This window comes from Stegostoma tigrinum, unplaced genomic scaffold (genome assembly GCF_030684315.1).
Source record: "Stegostoma tigrinum isolate sSteTig4 unplaced genomic scaffold, sSteTig4.hap1 scaffold_86, whole genome shotgun sequence".
Classification (NCBI taxonomy): domain Eukaryota; kingdom Metazoa; phylum Chordata; class Chondrichthyes; order Orectolobiformes; family Stegostomatidae; genus Stegostoma; species Stegostoma tigrinum.
Window position 1 is genome coordinate 330,507 of NW_026728811.1, and position 14,577 is coordinate 345,083.

The 14,577-nt window shown below is 45.3% G+C and overlaps 1 long non-coding RNA gene across 1 annotated transcript; it reads right to left on the reverse strand.

The window, feature by feature from the left end:
* On the reverse strand, window positions 1–14,345 carry LOC132209326 (uncharacterized). Its single transcript, XR_009445431.1, has 4 exons — window positions 14,150–14,345; window positions 11,203–11,351; window positions 5,967–6,064; window positions 1–842 (listed from the first exon to the last, which is right to left on the reverse strand). It is a non-coding gene; the product is annotated as an uncharacterized LOC132209326 (long non-coding RNA).
* Window positions 14,346–14,577: the final 232 nt, after the last annotated feature.

The window sequence follows — 14,577 nt, forward strand, 5'->3', positions numbered from 1 at the left end:
TTCAGAAATTTGCTGCTAGTTAACCAGTCCTGATGAACCAGGAAATCCCTTTTCACATACCGTGCGGGTGGATAGTCTTTCGTCAGTGTGAATGTATCGATGTGTCATGACAACATGACTATTTCCAAGCTCTACCTGACAGATACACAACTGATATTAACATTTTATCCACAATACCAGTACCTTTAATTGAGCAGGGATCAGTAACATCAGTACAAACAGCCCAAAACCATAGTTCATTTGATATTGAGTGTGACAGCAAAACCCTTCAACTGTGCTTCTTTGTGAACTCACTGGGGTGTTAACAGTTTGGGTGACTGAGTGAATGCTTTCCCACATTTAGAGAAGGTGAATGGTCTCTCCCCAGTGTCACTGAGCTGGTGTAAGGACATTTCAGATGAATCCTCACAGACCATATGCATTTCTCCCCACTGCGAGTGCTGCTTTTTCCTTCAGTGTTCAAAATCCTGAGGTAATTGAGTTGTGATAAACAAAGTGACTGTCAGATCTGGATGTGTTCCTGTTTGAATTCTCCAACTGTAGACTAAGCTTTCAGACAGAAAACAAGTGCAGTGAGTGAGAAACCAGAAGAACACACGCAGATTGTGAAACAGAAATCCTCTGGACATTTGTGGAGCGATACTTGGGGAATATGATGGATTATCATTAGAACAAATTCATAAATAAATATCCTCCAGGTAAGGGATCCAGTCAGTGTTTGCACAAAACTGAAAGAAGGTGGGAGATCCAGGGAGGATGGACAGGCAGTGTATAGATCTGTAACTCAGTCTTTCAGAGGGATCGAAAGACTAAGAACAGTGCAGAAGTAAAATTGCGGAAATCTGAAATGAAAACAAAAATGCTTAGTCGGAGTTGTACACCACGAAACAATCCCTTTGGTCCCAGTTGTCCATGCTGACCAGATATCCCAAATTAATCTAATCCCATTTGCAAGCATTTGACCCATATTCCTCTAAACCCTTCCTATTCACATGCCCATCCAGATGTCTCTCAAATGTCATAATTGTCCCAGCTTCCACCAGTTCCTCTAGCAGGTCATTCCACACAGGCACCACTCACTTTCCCTTTTTAAAAAAAAACTTTCCCTCTCAGCTTAAACTGGCTACTCACCCTATGCCCACCATAATTTTATTAACTTCTATAAGGTCACCTCTCAGCCTTCAATGCTCCAGGGAAAACAGCCCCAGCATATTCAGCCTCTCCCTACAGCTCAAAATTTCCAACTCTTCCAACATCCTTGTAAATCTTTTCTGCACCCTGCCAAGTTTAACAGCATCATTCCTACAGCAGGGAGACCAGAACTGAACAGTATTCCAAACGCAGCATAATCAATGTCTTGTTCAGCCTATAACATGACCTCCCAACTCCTACACTCAATGCACTGACCAATAAATGCAAGCATAGCAAATATCATCGTCACTACCTTCTATACCTGCAATCCAGCTTCAAGGAACTGTGCACCTGCACCCCAAGGAGTCTCTGTTGTGTAACAGTCCCCAGGGCCTCATCATTATCTGTTTAAGCCCTGCCCTGATTTTCATTACCATCATGCGATCGCTCGCATTTTTCCAAACTAAAATGATTTCTGGCACTCCTCGGCCCATCGACCCATCTGATTAAGTTCCCATTGTACTTGGAGGCAAACTTCTTTGCTGTCTACAACAATTTGTGTCATCTGCACACTTACTAACCATTCCTCCAATATGCATTCCACATGATTTATATCAATGACAAAAAGCAGTGGACCCAGCACCGATCCTTGCAGCACACTGCTGTTCATAGTCCTCTAGACTGAAAAAATAGACACCCCCAACCATGATCTTGTCTCCTACTTTCATGCCAATTTTGTTTCAAATAGCTAACTCTGCCTGGATTCCATTTGATCTAATCTTGCGAACCAGTCTGTCATGTGGAGCTTTGGTGAATGCCTTGCTAAAGTCCAGATAGACAATGTCCACTGCTTTGCCTTCATCACTTCTTCAAAAAACTCAGTCAAGTTAGTGAGACAAGATTCCCCACTCACAAAGCCATGTTGACTATCCCTAATCAGTCTTTGCTTCTCTAAACACATGCAAATCCAGTCCCTCAGAATCCCCTCCAGCAATTTACCCAACACTGACATCAGGCTCAACGGTCGATGGTCCTCCGGCTTTTCCTTAAAGAATGGCACCACATTAGCCACTCTGGCACTTCAGCAGTGTCTATCAGTGATGCAAATATCTCAGCAAATGACCCAGCCGTAGTCCATGTTCCAGGACATCAAAAGGGAAAAGCCTTGAAGCCTGACCACCCCCTCTATTTGTGGGTAGTTTGTGGGTAACACCTGATCGGGTGCCAGGGACCTATCCACCTTTATGCAGTTTAAGATGTACAGCAGGTAGACCCCTGTAATATGGACACTTTTCACGACTCATTATTTATGTCTCCAAGCTCTCTAGCTTCCATATCCTTCTCTGCAGTAAATACTCGTGTGAAATACTTATTTACTATCTCAGCGTCATATCTTTTTTAAAATATGTCTTTCTCCTCTCATCTTACACGTGTCCCCTTGTCTTGAAATTGCCCAATCCTAGGGAAAAAAAGCCCTTAATAGTCATCTAATCTGTGCCCTCATGATTTTAAGCACCTCTGCAAGGTCATCCCTTAACCTACTATGCTCCAGTGAGGAAAGTCCTAGCTTTGGCAGTCTATTTTAATAATCAAGCCCGCCATTCCTGGCAACATCCCAGCATATCTTTACTGACCTGTCTCCAGTTTAATAATAACATCCTTCCTGTAACAGGGTGACCAGAACTGCACACAATACCTCACATGAAGCTTCACCATGTACTGTACAATCTCAACATTACATCCCAACTCCGAGACTCCAAAGATTGAGCAATGACGGCAAGTGTGCGAAACAACTTGTTAACCAGCCTGTCTACCTGTCTCCATAAACTTCAAAGTAGCATGTACCTGAATCTCATCATTTCTCTGTTCCACAACACTACCCTGGGTGCAACCATCAATTGTGTAAGTCCTACACTAGTTCATTTTCCCAAATTACAATGTCTCACATTTATTCAAATTGAACTTCATCCTCCACTCCTCAACCCATTGAGCCAATTGATCAAGATCTCGTTGTCATCTTAGATAACCTTCACTAACTACTATAAACACCATTTCTAGTATCACCTGCAAACTTATTAATTTTGTCCCTTAAATTCTCTTCCAAATCATTTATATTAACGAGAAACAAAGAAGTTGACCCTGTACCGATTGCTGTGGAACACAGCTGGTTACAGAACTCCACTCTGCAAAATATCCTCCAGCACCACATTCTCTCCTACAAATGAGCCAATTTTGCTCCCAATTTGCAAGCTCTTCCTGAATCACATGTGATCTAACTTTACTCATCAGTCTACCATGTGGAACCCTGTCAAAGGCTTCACTCTCATTCTAGAGGTGCTGCAAATCCGACCCAATTCCCCTGCCATTTGTCCAACGCCCTCTTGATCATGCCTTAAAAGTTAATCCCAACTCTCTCTTGATCATAACTGCTAAATCTGCATCCAGCTCCCATTCAGTCTGTTCCAGGTCCTGGGAACTTGCTGAGTCAAGTAACCTTCACATTTTCACCCTGCATTATTTGCCAATTATCTGAGTGTTGTATTCTGCAGTTACCAACGTTGACACAATGTTAATATTTTTTCTCTCTCTGCAAACTAACATCCTGGAAACAAATCTACTACTCGACAAAATCATTGCTAATCAGACCCAAGGAGAATTCTCTCAGCTTCTTCTAGCTCTCTCCAACCAGAAACCCATAATTTTAATTTACTTATGGGATGTGGCCTTTGCTGCCCAGAGTAATATTGATTGCCCATTTTTATTTGATTTGGAGAAGGTGGTGGTGAACCACTTTCTGTAACTGCTGCTCTCCACGTGCTGTTTAAGACGATAACCTGCCCTGAAGCCTCACCACCCTCTCTATCGCAGGAATCATATCTCAAACATCACCACCCTCCCTATCATGAGAATGACCCTCAAGCCTCACTACTTGCACTATTGCAGCCATCACCTCGAGCCTCACCACCCTCCACATTCCTGAAATCCCTTTCCAGCCTCACGACCTGCCTGTCGTTGGAATCCCTCTCTAGCCTCTGAATTCTCACTATCTCTGTAGATTCCTCCAGTCTCACAAACCTCACCTCTGTAATCTCTTCCAGATTTCAAGGTGAGGGGGGAAAGTTTAAGGGGGATATGTGTGGTAAATTCTTTACACAGCAGGTGGAGTGTGCCTGGAATGCATTGCCAGCGGAGTTGGTAGAGGTGGGCACGATCGCGTCATTTAAGATGTATCTAGACAGATACATGAATGGGCAGGGAGCAGAGGAATACAGATCATTGGAAAATAGGTGACAGGTTTGGATAGAGGATCTGGATTGGCACAGGCTTACAGGGCTGAAAGGCCTGTTCCTGTGCTGTAATTTTCTTCGTTCTTTGTTCAACGCCCTCCTGTCTCTAAATTCATCCAATACATATAAACTTCTTCAGCGCTGTAATTGTCTTTACCCTCACAAACCTCACTTTGTTTGACATCTAATCCAGCCTCTCAATCCTCACCATTTCTGTAACCTCCTCCAACCTCACTTTTCCCGACTTTTGAAATCTTCTCCACTCTCAGAACCCTTCCTGTCTCTAATATTCTCCAGCCTCACAAATCTCAATATGTCCCTTCCTCTAATACAGTCCTAATGATGATGCCCCATTTTTATTCCTCCACTTGATGGTGGCACTTGCAGTTTCCTGGGATTCAAGCTCCAGAACTTCCTGGTAAACCACTTCATCTCTATACCTCACTTTTCTCCCGAAAACACTGAGCAATCATGAGTTATTCATTCTAATACCTCATTTTCTGAAATGGCTTGAAATATTGCTGGGCATCTTCCTACGTGAAGAGTCTCGGAGGTCTACAGTCCAGAAAAAGGCTTTGTGGCCCATCCAGCCTGGGCTGGTTAAAAACCACAACCTAACTATTCTAATCTAATTTTCCAGCAGTTGGCCCATAGACCTGTCTGTGTTGGCATCACAAGTGGGCATCTAAATATGCCTTAAACGCTATGAGGATCTCTGTGCCCACCACCCTCACAGACAGTGAGGTTCAGTGCCATTGTCACAGAATGATGACATCACAGACAGGAGCAGAGACGAGCTGAGTCTGTGCAAACCAAAGATCCCACACACACTGTGAAGGACGGGAGGGACCCTGATAGGGGACAGAGGAGATTTTACAGAATGGTTTGTAGGAAGAGGGTTTTTAGTTGCATGGTTAGGGCTGTTTTTTTTAAACATTATTCTTTCATGTGACTTGGGCGTTGCTGGTACATATTGAGAATATCCATCTACAATAGATGGACTCTCCTTCTCAACCTCTCCCCTCGCCTGGGGTGTGGTAATCTTCAGGTTAAGCCAGCCCTATGGTCAGGTAGGACTACAGTGACTTTACCTTTGGCACAGTGATGCCACTTTGCCTCGGTGGTGTAGAGGGGAATGCTGAATGTTGAATGTGGTGGATGGGACACCACTCTGACAGTGCTTCATCTGGAGGATGTTCACTTTCTTTCATATTGTCAGGGCTGCACTGATGCAGGGAAGTGGAAAATGTTTCAACACAAGCCGGATGAGTGCCTTATCGACAGCAGTCAGTCATTGGGGAATCAGGTGTTTGGGGAAACTGAGATTATTCTCCTTGTAACAAAGGGTTTTGAGGGGACCTTTGACAGAGATGTTTACAAAAGATATACATTACGATGATAAAACGTACACCCACTCATCAACTGACCAGGCAAATGATTACACGACGTATGTTGAAAGTTTAAGGGACGATCTATTGAGAGAATGGGGTGATTTAAAAGAAAAATTTTACGTGGCAAATGGGAAATGAGCAGGAACACAATACTCACATAATGTGAATATCCAGGTCCTGATGAATCGAGTAATTCTGTCAGAGTTTGGTGCTACAACTATTGAGACTCCCACCTGAAAGTCCACTTGTAATATCCTGTAACACAAATTCATAAAATGCAGTCAGTCCGGTTCGAATTTCACACCAGCCCCTCCTCCTGGCCGAGGATAACCGTGCATTGTCCCTGCTACACATTATCCTTTGTGGGGGTCAGCAGTTGATTCAGGGGGAAATGTATTGGGGTTTCTAGGAATTTCCACCTTGGGGCTTCATGTCACTAAACAGATCAGCAGGTTTTTGACACATGGCAAAGAATGCCTGAGAGTTAGTGAGATGCAGGCAGCAGGATTCGCTTCCTTTTCTTTCCTTCTGTGCTGCTGCACTGCCACAATGAGATTTTGGGCCGGAAAAGCTGATGCAACTTGATGGACAAGTTGTCTCGATTCTGAGCAATGGACAGTAAGCCTCTGGTCATTCGAAAGAATGTCCCTTAAAAAGATAGCAATTACATATGCGCCATGTTGCCCAGTGCTCCCAACAAAAAGAACGAGGGAGGATCACATAAAAAAAGGGGATAACAGTCAAGTTCCACGAGGGTTACAGTTTATGGAGAGACATTGATAAATGGGCGACAAGTTGGCAAATGGAGTACAACTGTGGGAAAATGTGAAGTTGTTCATTTGAGGAGACAACCAAAGAATACAGTGTTATTTAAAAAGGTAAAATCTGTGGAAAACTGTAACACAACGGGACTCAGGAATAATTGTGCAGGAAACACAAAGCGAGCACACAGTTGCAACGGGTAATCCGTGAGGGTAATGGGATGTTATCCCTTATGTCAAGGTGTTTGTAGTATGAGAGTTTGGAATACAAGTCTAAGGACAAATGTACAAATTGCTGGCAAGACAACATCTGGAGGAATGCGAGCAGCTTTTTTGGTCCACTTATTTGAGCAAGTATATCACTTCACTGGAGGCATTTCAGAGAAGATGGACTAGCATGATCACTGGTTTGGAGGGACTATCATTTAAGCCAAGACTAAACAGGCCTGGAATCTACTATTTAGATTATTGAAGATGGAGAGACGAGCTAATTAAAAATATAGGATTCTTAAGTGGGTTTACAGGATAAATGCTGAAGGGATATTTCCCATCGTGGGAGCAGATTCCTCATCAGGCAGACAATAGAGGGTTCTCTTTTGGAATCGTCAAGTTTAAGGCAACACAGACATGGGTAAGGGGTTTCGGTCACAAATGAGCTGGAGTGAGGTGGAGAGGAGGAGCATTTTAGAGATTGAAATTTTTGACATGTGATTGAGAAGATGTATGTTAGGAAGTTCATCGTGAGGCCAGATGTGAGAACATTATTGAGAAGACTGCAGTTCAACCTCAGACAGTTCCCAGCGAGAGGGATGGATTCAGTACAGTAGTAAAGAAAAGTAATTTGTAATAATAACTGCAGGAACGTGTTTAACTATCACAAAGTGTTATTGGAGGAAATTTCAGCTAATCAAGTAGTGGAAGTATGATAAGCAGTTTTATAATTGAGTAACAGTGGAGCAAAGGAGAGTGATGACGGGGGAGTTAGATCTGTACATTGTAGAATACATGCAAAACCTGACAGTGCTTGTGGAAGACCTCACCTCCTGGCAGTATGTCGGTGAGAAACAGGATGGACCAAGGATAGACCCTTGAGGGACAACGACGACATTGATTTCAGGCAGGAGTGGAGATGGAGTGGGATTTTCCAATGACGGTGAGGTCAAACATTCGTTTTAAACAGAATGGGTGAGAAGGACATAACCAGAAAAGAGAAGCATACAGAACAAGTAACAATATCTGCGAATTGGCATGCGTGGGGGAAAGAGCGAGAGAGCGAATATTTGGAGTTTAAGAGAATAGGAAAAAGGGCTAGGATAAGTTCTGATAAGGCTTGACATGAGACTGGACAAAGATGCAAGTTTAAGCCTAAAACGAGGAGCAACGCGTCAGGCAATTTGGTTTGGTGGGCTCGTGGAAGAGAGGGAAGCAGCAGAGGCAGTTGATTGGATTGTCTCAATCTTAGTGACATAGAAACTCCATGTGTCTCCCTCACTTGCTGTTGCAGGGGAGGATGGAGGAGATAGGATGATGGACAGCGTTTTGCAAAGAAACAAAGCCTGCATTGGTGATATTAACTTTTATCTACGATATTAAAATGTACAACAGAAGTCTGGGTCGAATCCCATCGCAGCAAATGGTGGAATTTGAATTCAATTTAAAAAAAGACTGGAATTTAGTATCAGCTGGTTGCCATGGAACCACTGCTAATGGCAGAAAACAAAAACAAAAAAATCTAATGTCCTTCAGGGTAAGAAATTTGCCAACCAAGCCACTCAGTTGCAAAATATCAACAAAGGTATGAAGCTGGGTGGCCCACTTGGCATCTACCAAAGCACGAGGAAAGACACCTGCAGAATTAGTCCTATTGACCCCACAAACTCCTCTTTACTCATATCTGGGGGCTAGCAGCAAAACTTGGAGAGGTGACTCAAAGTCTAGACAAGAAACAGCGTCAGACTCATGGAAACTAACCTTACAGACAACAACACATCACCACTGTCCTCAGTGACGGCCTGTCCCACGAGGAGGACAGACCCAGCAGACGTGGCAACACAGTGCTATTCTGACCGGATTATTTGTCCTGAGAGAACTCGACATCGACGCCTGGAAGTCTCATGACTCCTGCTCGTTACCACGTATCATCCTTCCTCGGTTGATAAATTGGCAGCAGTATTAGTGCTAGATTATTAATCCAGAGACCCAGATAGCATTCTGCGGACCTGGGTTCAAATCCTGCCATGGCAAATGGCGAAACTTGAATTAAGTAATTATCTGGAATTACGAGTCTAATGATGACCATGAAACCATTGCTGATTTTCAGGGAAGACTCATCTGGTTCATTTGCATCCTTTTGGGAAGGAAATCTGCCATCCTTACCTGGTCTGCAATACATGTGACTCCAAACCCACAGCAATGCGGTTGACTATTAACTGCCTTCCTGGCAATAAACACTGGTCCAGCTAGTGATTTCCATATCCCAAGAGTGAATTTTAATTGAAAAAAAAAACTCCATGTTGAACAGCACTTGGAGGAAGCACAGAGTGTGAACGGCACTGCTTGTACTCAATGCCCACCATCAGGAGTAGTTAGCAGCAGGATTACCAATCAAGCTGGTTGGATCCTCAAGGACAAAGCTGCCTGGCTGGGACTGCAGCAGCTGGTGCCACAACCAACAGAAGGGAAAAACATAGCTGGTCTCATTGTCACAAATTTCCCAGCTGCAGATGCATCTGTCCATGACAGGATTGATAACAGCAACCAGCGCATAGTCCTGTGGAGACAAAGCCTCATCTTAAACTTGAGAATACCCCCATTGCATGCTAACAAAATGTGAGGCTCGATGAACACAGCAGGGCCAGCAGCATCTCAGGAGCACAAAAGCTGACTTTTCGGGCCTAGACCCTTCATCAGAGGAGATGCTGCTGGCCCTGCTGTGTTCATCCAGCCTCACATTTTATTATCTTGGATTCTCCAGCATCTGCAGTTCCCATTATCACTGATACAATACCCACCATTGCGTTGGGTGGCACAAACTTCGGTTGAAAGAGACAGACTTGGAACAGACACAGGAACTCAAAACCAGATATCTATGAGGCTTTGTGGGACATCAACAGCAGCAGAACTTAATCCAGCACAGTCTGTAACCTCGTGGCTCGGCATATCCTACAGTCAACCATTAGCATTGATCCCAGGGATCAACACTGGTTGAATGGATAGTATCGGAGGGCATGCCAAGAGCAGCACCAGGCTTACCTAAAAATAAAGGTGCCAACCTCAAAACTACCAAACAGGACTATCTGCATGCCAAATAGCATAAGCAGCAAGCGTTAGAGCTGAGCCACCCCTAACCAATAGATCAGATGTGAGCTCTGCAGTTCTGCCACACCCAGTCGAGAATGGTGATGGACAATTAAGCAACTCACTCGAGGAAGCATGCCAAAAATCCCCATCTTTACTGACAGAGGAGCCCAACCTATCCACACAAAAGATAAGACTGCAGCAAATTTCAGCCAAAAATGCCAATTGGATGATCCATCTCACCTTCTCCAGAGGTCCCCGACATCAGATGTGAGTTTTCATCCAATTTGATTCATTTCAAATAATATTAATAAATGACTGAAAGGTTACACACCCTGGCAACACTTTGGCAATAGTACAGATGACTAGTGCTCTAGAGGTGGCCAGCGCCAAGCCAAACTGTTTCAGTCCTGCTACAGCGCTGGCATCTATTGACAATTTGGAAAACTGCCCAGGTCTGTTCAGCACAAAAACACAGCAAATCGAACCCCACCAATTTCCCCTCAAGCAGTCTATTCTCTATCATCAGTAAAGTGATGGAAGGTGTTGTCAACAGCACTATTAAGCAGCACTTACTCAGCAGTAACCTGCTCAGTGATACGCAGTTTGGGCCACGGCGGGCACTCGGTTCCTGATCTTATTACAGACTTGACCCACATATTCACAAACAGCTGAATCCTGAGGTGAGGTGAGGGTAACTGCAGAGTCCTGCACAAAAACCACTTACTTCCACTTCAGTGGAAATGACCCGACAGTGACACCTTAGTTTCAGCTCATCTGCTGAACCTCTCATCTATTCCTGTGTTACCTCTAGACTTAACTGTCCAAACTCACCGCCAGTCGGCCTCCCACATTCAACATCCCTGTAACCTCAAGAATACCTAAAATTCTGCTGCACACAAGTTCATTTGTACCAAGACCTGTTCACCATCACTGCTGTGCTCCCTGACCCACAAAGGCTCCTATTTATAAGCAACAATTTAAAATTCTCATCCTTGATTTCATTCCTGGCTGTGATGAGCCCTATCTCCCTGCACCACACAACCTTCAAGACTTCGATAACTCATTTAGTTCCAGACTCCAACAATGCGTTTAATCATCCCTTCACTATTGGAGGCTGTTTCTACAGTTGCCAGGCAACATGGTCTGGAATTCCCATGATAAACCTCTTAGGTTTGCTTTCCTTCTTTAAGATAGTCATGAAAACCTGCAAATTCAGTTACTTTTTGGTCACCTGACCTAATATGGCCTTACGATAAAAGTTTCTTGATAATATTTTTGTGAAATTATAACACATGATAATCAAATACAAATTGTTTGTTGATTTGGACATACACCGTTAGCTCTTCAGTATTGCTAGATGAATGATCTGTAACTTCTCAAATGACCGTATTGTGGGAGCACCTTCATCATACAAACTGCAGCAGGACACGAAGGTTAAACTTCTCAACAGGCAACAGGGCTTCGGCAACGATCGCTGGTATCTGTGGAAGGAGAAACAGTAAATGTTGCAGAAGTGCAAAATGAATGAAACAGAATAAAAATGCTGCCGAATTTGGTGGTCTGAAATGGAAGAAAAATGCACTCTCTTTCTGGGAATACATTGCCTGACAGTGAAAGATACCATTCAAAAATTAATCTGGTAAGACAGCAGCACGTGGTCAGGGGGTGGGCAGCAGTGGAAAATTTATTTACAAAAAAGGTATAAGGAAGTAACAGTAATACACTACAGAGATCAAATGTATCCATCATTAGAGACTGAAGAGATTAAACACCGACAAAGGTGATCAGGGAGCACAGAAGTGACTAAGAGCAGTGCGAGCTGCTATTATCCCACACTCTGAGAAAGAAATCCAGAAGAAACAAACATTTCTCTTGGATAAGAGATAATAGGAACTGCAGATGCTGGAGAATCCAAGATAACAAGTTGTGGAACTGGATGAACACAGCAGGCCAAGGAGCAGGAAAGCTGACGTTTCGGGCCTAGACCCTTCATCAGAAATGGGGGAGGGGAAAGAGGTTTCTGAACTAAATAGGGAGACAGGGGGAGACAGATCAAAGATGGAGAGAAAAGATATGTGGAGAGGAGACAGACAAGTCAAAGAGGCCAGCATGGAGCAGGTAAAGGTGAGTATCGGTGGGAAGTTGGGAGGTGATAGGTCAGTCCAGGGAGGTGGGATGAGGTTAGTAGGCAGGAAATGGGAGTGCCGCTTGAGGTGGGAGGGGGGAATAGGAGAGAGGAAGAACAGGCTAGGGAAGCAGAGGCAACCTGGGCTAGTTTTGAGATGCAGTTGGGGGAGGGGAGATTTTGAAGCTTGTGAAATCCACATTGACACCATTGCGCTGCAGGGTTCCCAGGCAGAATACGAGTTCCTGTTCCTGCAACCCTTGGGTGGCATCGTTGTGGCACTGCAGGTGGCCCAGGATAGGCATTTCGTCTGAGGAAACGGATGGGGAGTTGAAATGGTTCACGACTGGGAGGTGCAGTTGTTTATTGTGAACCGAGTGTAGGTGTTCTGCAAAGTGGTCCCCAAGCCTCCACTGGGTTTCCCCAATGTAGAGGAGGCCACAACGGGTACAGGGGATGCAGTATACCACTAAGCAGATGTGCAGGTGAACATCTGCTTGATGTAGAAAGTCTTCTTGGGGCCTGGGATGGGGGTGAGGGAGGTGGTGTGGGGGCTAGTGTAGCACTTCCTGCATTTGCAGGGAAGAGTGCCAGGTGTGGTGGGGCTGGAGGGGAGTGTGGAGTGGACAAGGGATTTATGGAGAGTGTGGTCCCTCCGAAAAACAGGCAAGGGTGGGGAGGGAAAGTGTCTTTGGTGTTGGGGTCGTATTGCTGATGGCGGAAATGTCAGACGATGATGCGGTGGATCCAGTACGTGAGGATGAGGGAGATTCTTTTTCGGTTGTTATTGCAGGGACGGTGTGCGAGTTAGGAGTTGTGGAAAAATGCAGGAGACATGGTCAAGGGCATTCTCGATCACTGCGGGTGAAAAGAGGTGGGGGGTGGGGTTGCGGTCCTTGAAAAGAAACAACATCAGACGTACGGGAGTGGAATCCTGGGAGCAGATGCGGCGGAGGTGAAGGAATTGGGAATAGGAGATGGCATTTTTTGGAGGGCAGTGGGTTGGCGGAGGTGTATTCTAGGTAGCTGAGAGAGTTGGTGGGCTTGAAATGGATATTGGTCTCTAGACGGTTGCCTAAGATGGAAACAGAGGTCCAGAAGGTGAGAGAGGTGTTAAGAGATGGCTCAGGTGAACTTAAGCTTGGGGTGGTAGGTGTCGGTGAAGTGGACAAACTGTTCGAGCTCCTCGTGGGAGCACGAGGCAGTGCCGATACAGTAATCCATGCCCCGGACGAAGAGGTGGGGTTCAGAGCCAGTGTGTGTACGGAAGAGGGATTGTTCTGACAAAGAGGCAGGCATAGCTTGGGCCCATGTGGGTACCCATGGCCATCCCCTTTGTCTGTAGGAGGTGGGAGGAGTTGATAGAGAAGTTGTTGACGATGAGAACAAGTTCACCTAAGCGCATAAGGGGGTCAGTAGAGGGGACCTGGTCAGACCTGCAGGACAGGAAATAACAGATGGCTGAAAAGCTCTACGCATGGGGAAATGCAGGTGCTAATGTGGTATACTGCATCCGCTGTACCCGTTGTGGCCTCGTCTACATCAGGGAAACCAAGCAGAGGCTTGGGGACCACTTTACAGAACACCTACACTCAGTTCGCAATAAACAACTCCTCATCCCCACCTCCCTAACCTGTTCTTCCTCTCATCTATCCCCTCCTCCATTCACCTTTACCTGCTCCATCCCCACCTCTTTAACTTGTCTGTCTCCTCTCCATCTGTCTCCCCCTCTCTCCCTGTTTATTTCAGTATCCCCTTCCCCTTCCCCATTTCTGAAGGGTGTAGGCCCGAAAATGCCAGTTTTCCTGCCCCTCTGATGCTGCCTGTCCTGTTGTGTTCCTCCAGATCCACACCTTGTTCTCTCACGTTCAGCTGGAGGCGGCTGCGCATGCGCCCAGCTTCACCCCGGCTCTTTCAGTTAAAGCTGTCGCGCATGCGCCCCGCGGATCATTGCCCCCAATAAAGATGGTGACGGTCACAGGGGCCTATCGTCATCTGAGGCATTGATTTGTTTTCTGCAAACGTGAGTCTGGGAGTTTCAAATGTGTGTTTTCCGACGTGCACTAACTGTTTGTAAAACTTCGAAACCCATACGAATATCACTTCCCTCCAGCTTTCTGCCGTTTTGCTTTCTTTACCGCGGCCTGCTCTTACCTCAGTTGCACAAATCTTGGTCTCAACGAAAGATCCAAGCCCGAAACGTTAGCTTTCCTGCTCCTCTGGTACAGCTTGACCTGCTGTGTTCATCCAGCTGCACACCGTGTTATCTCGAATTCTCCGGCCTCAGCAGTTCCGGTTATCTCAGCGACTCTGGACCGCTGTCGTGGATGATCACGTGGTTTTCACTGATCCCGCCCTCTCTTCATTCCGATTGGGCGACATTCGCGCTGTCTTGCACGGCACACCTGTGCTTCTATTGGTCGCGCATTGATCAATCAGCCAGACTTCACTGTGAGCTGAGCATGCGCAGTGCTTTGTGTTATTGTCAGAAGCAAATGATCGTCGTCACAATGTTGCATTTTGAGACAAATGAGACTGAGAACTGGATGAGAAAGATTGTTACATTAGCGATCCTGGGGTTT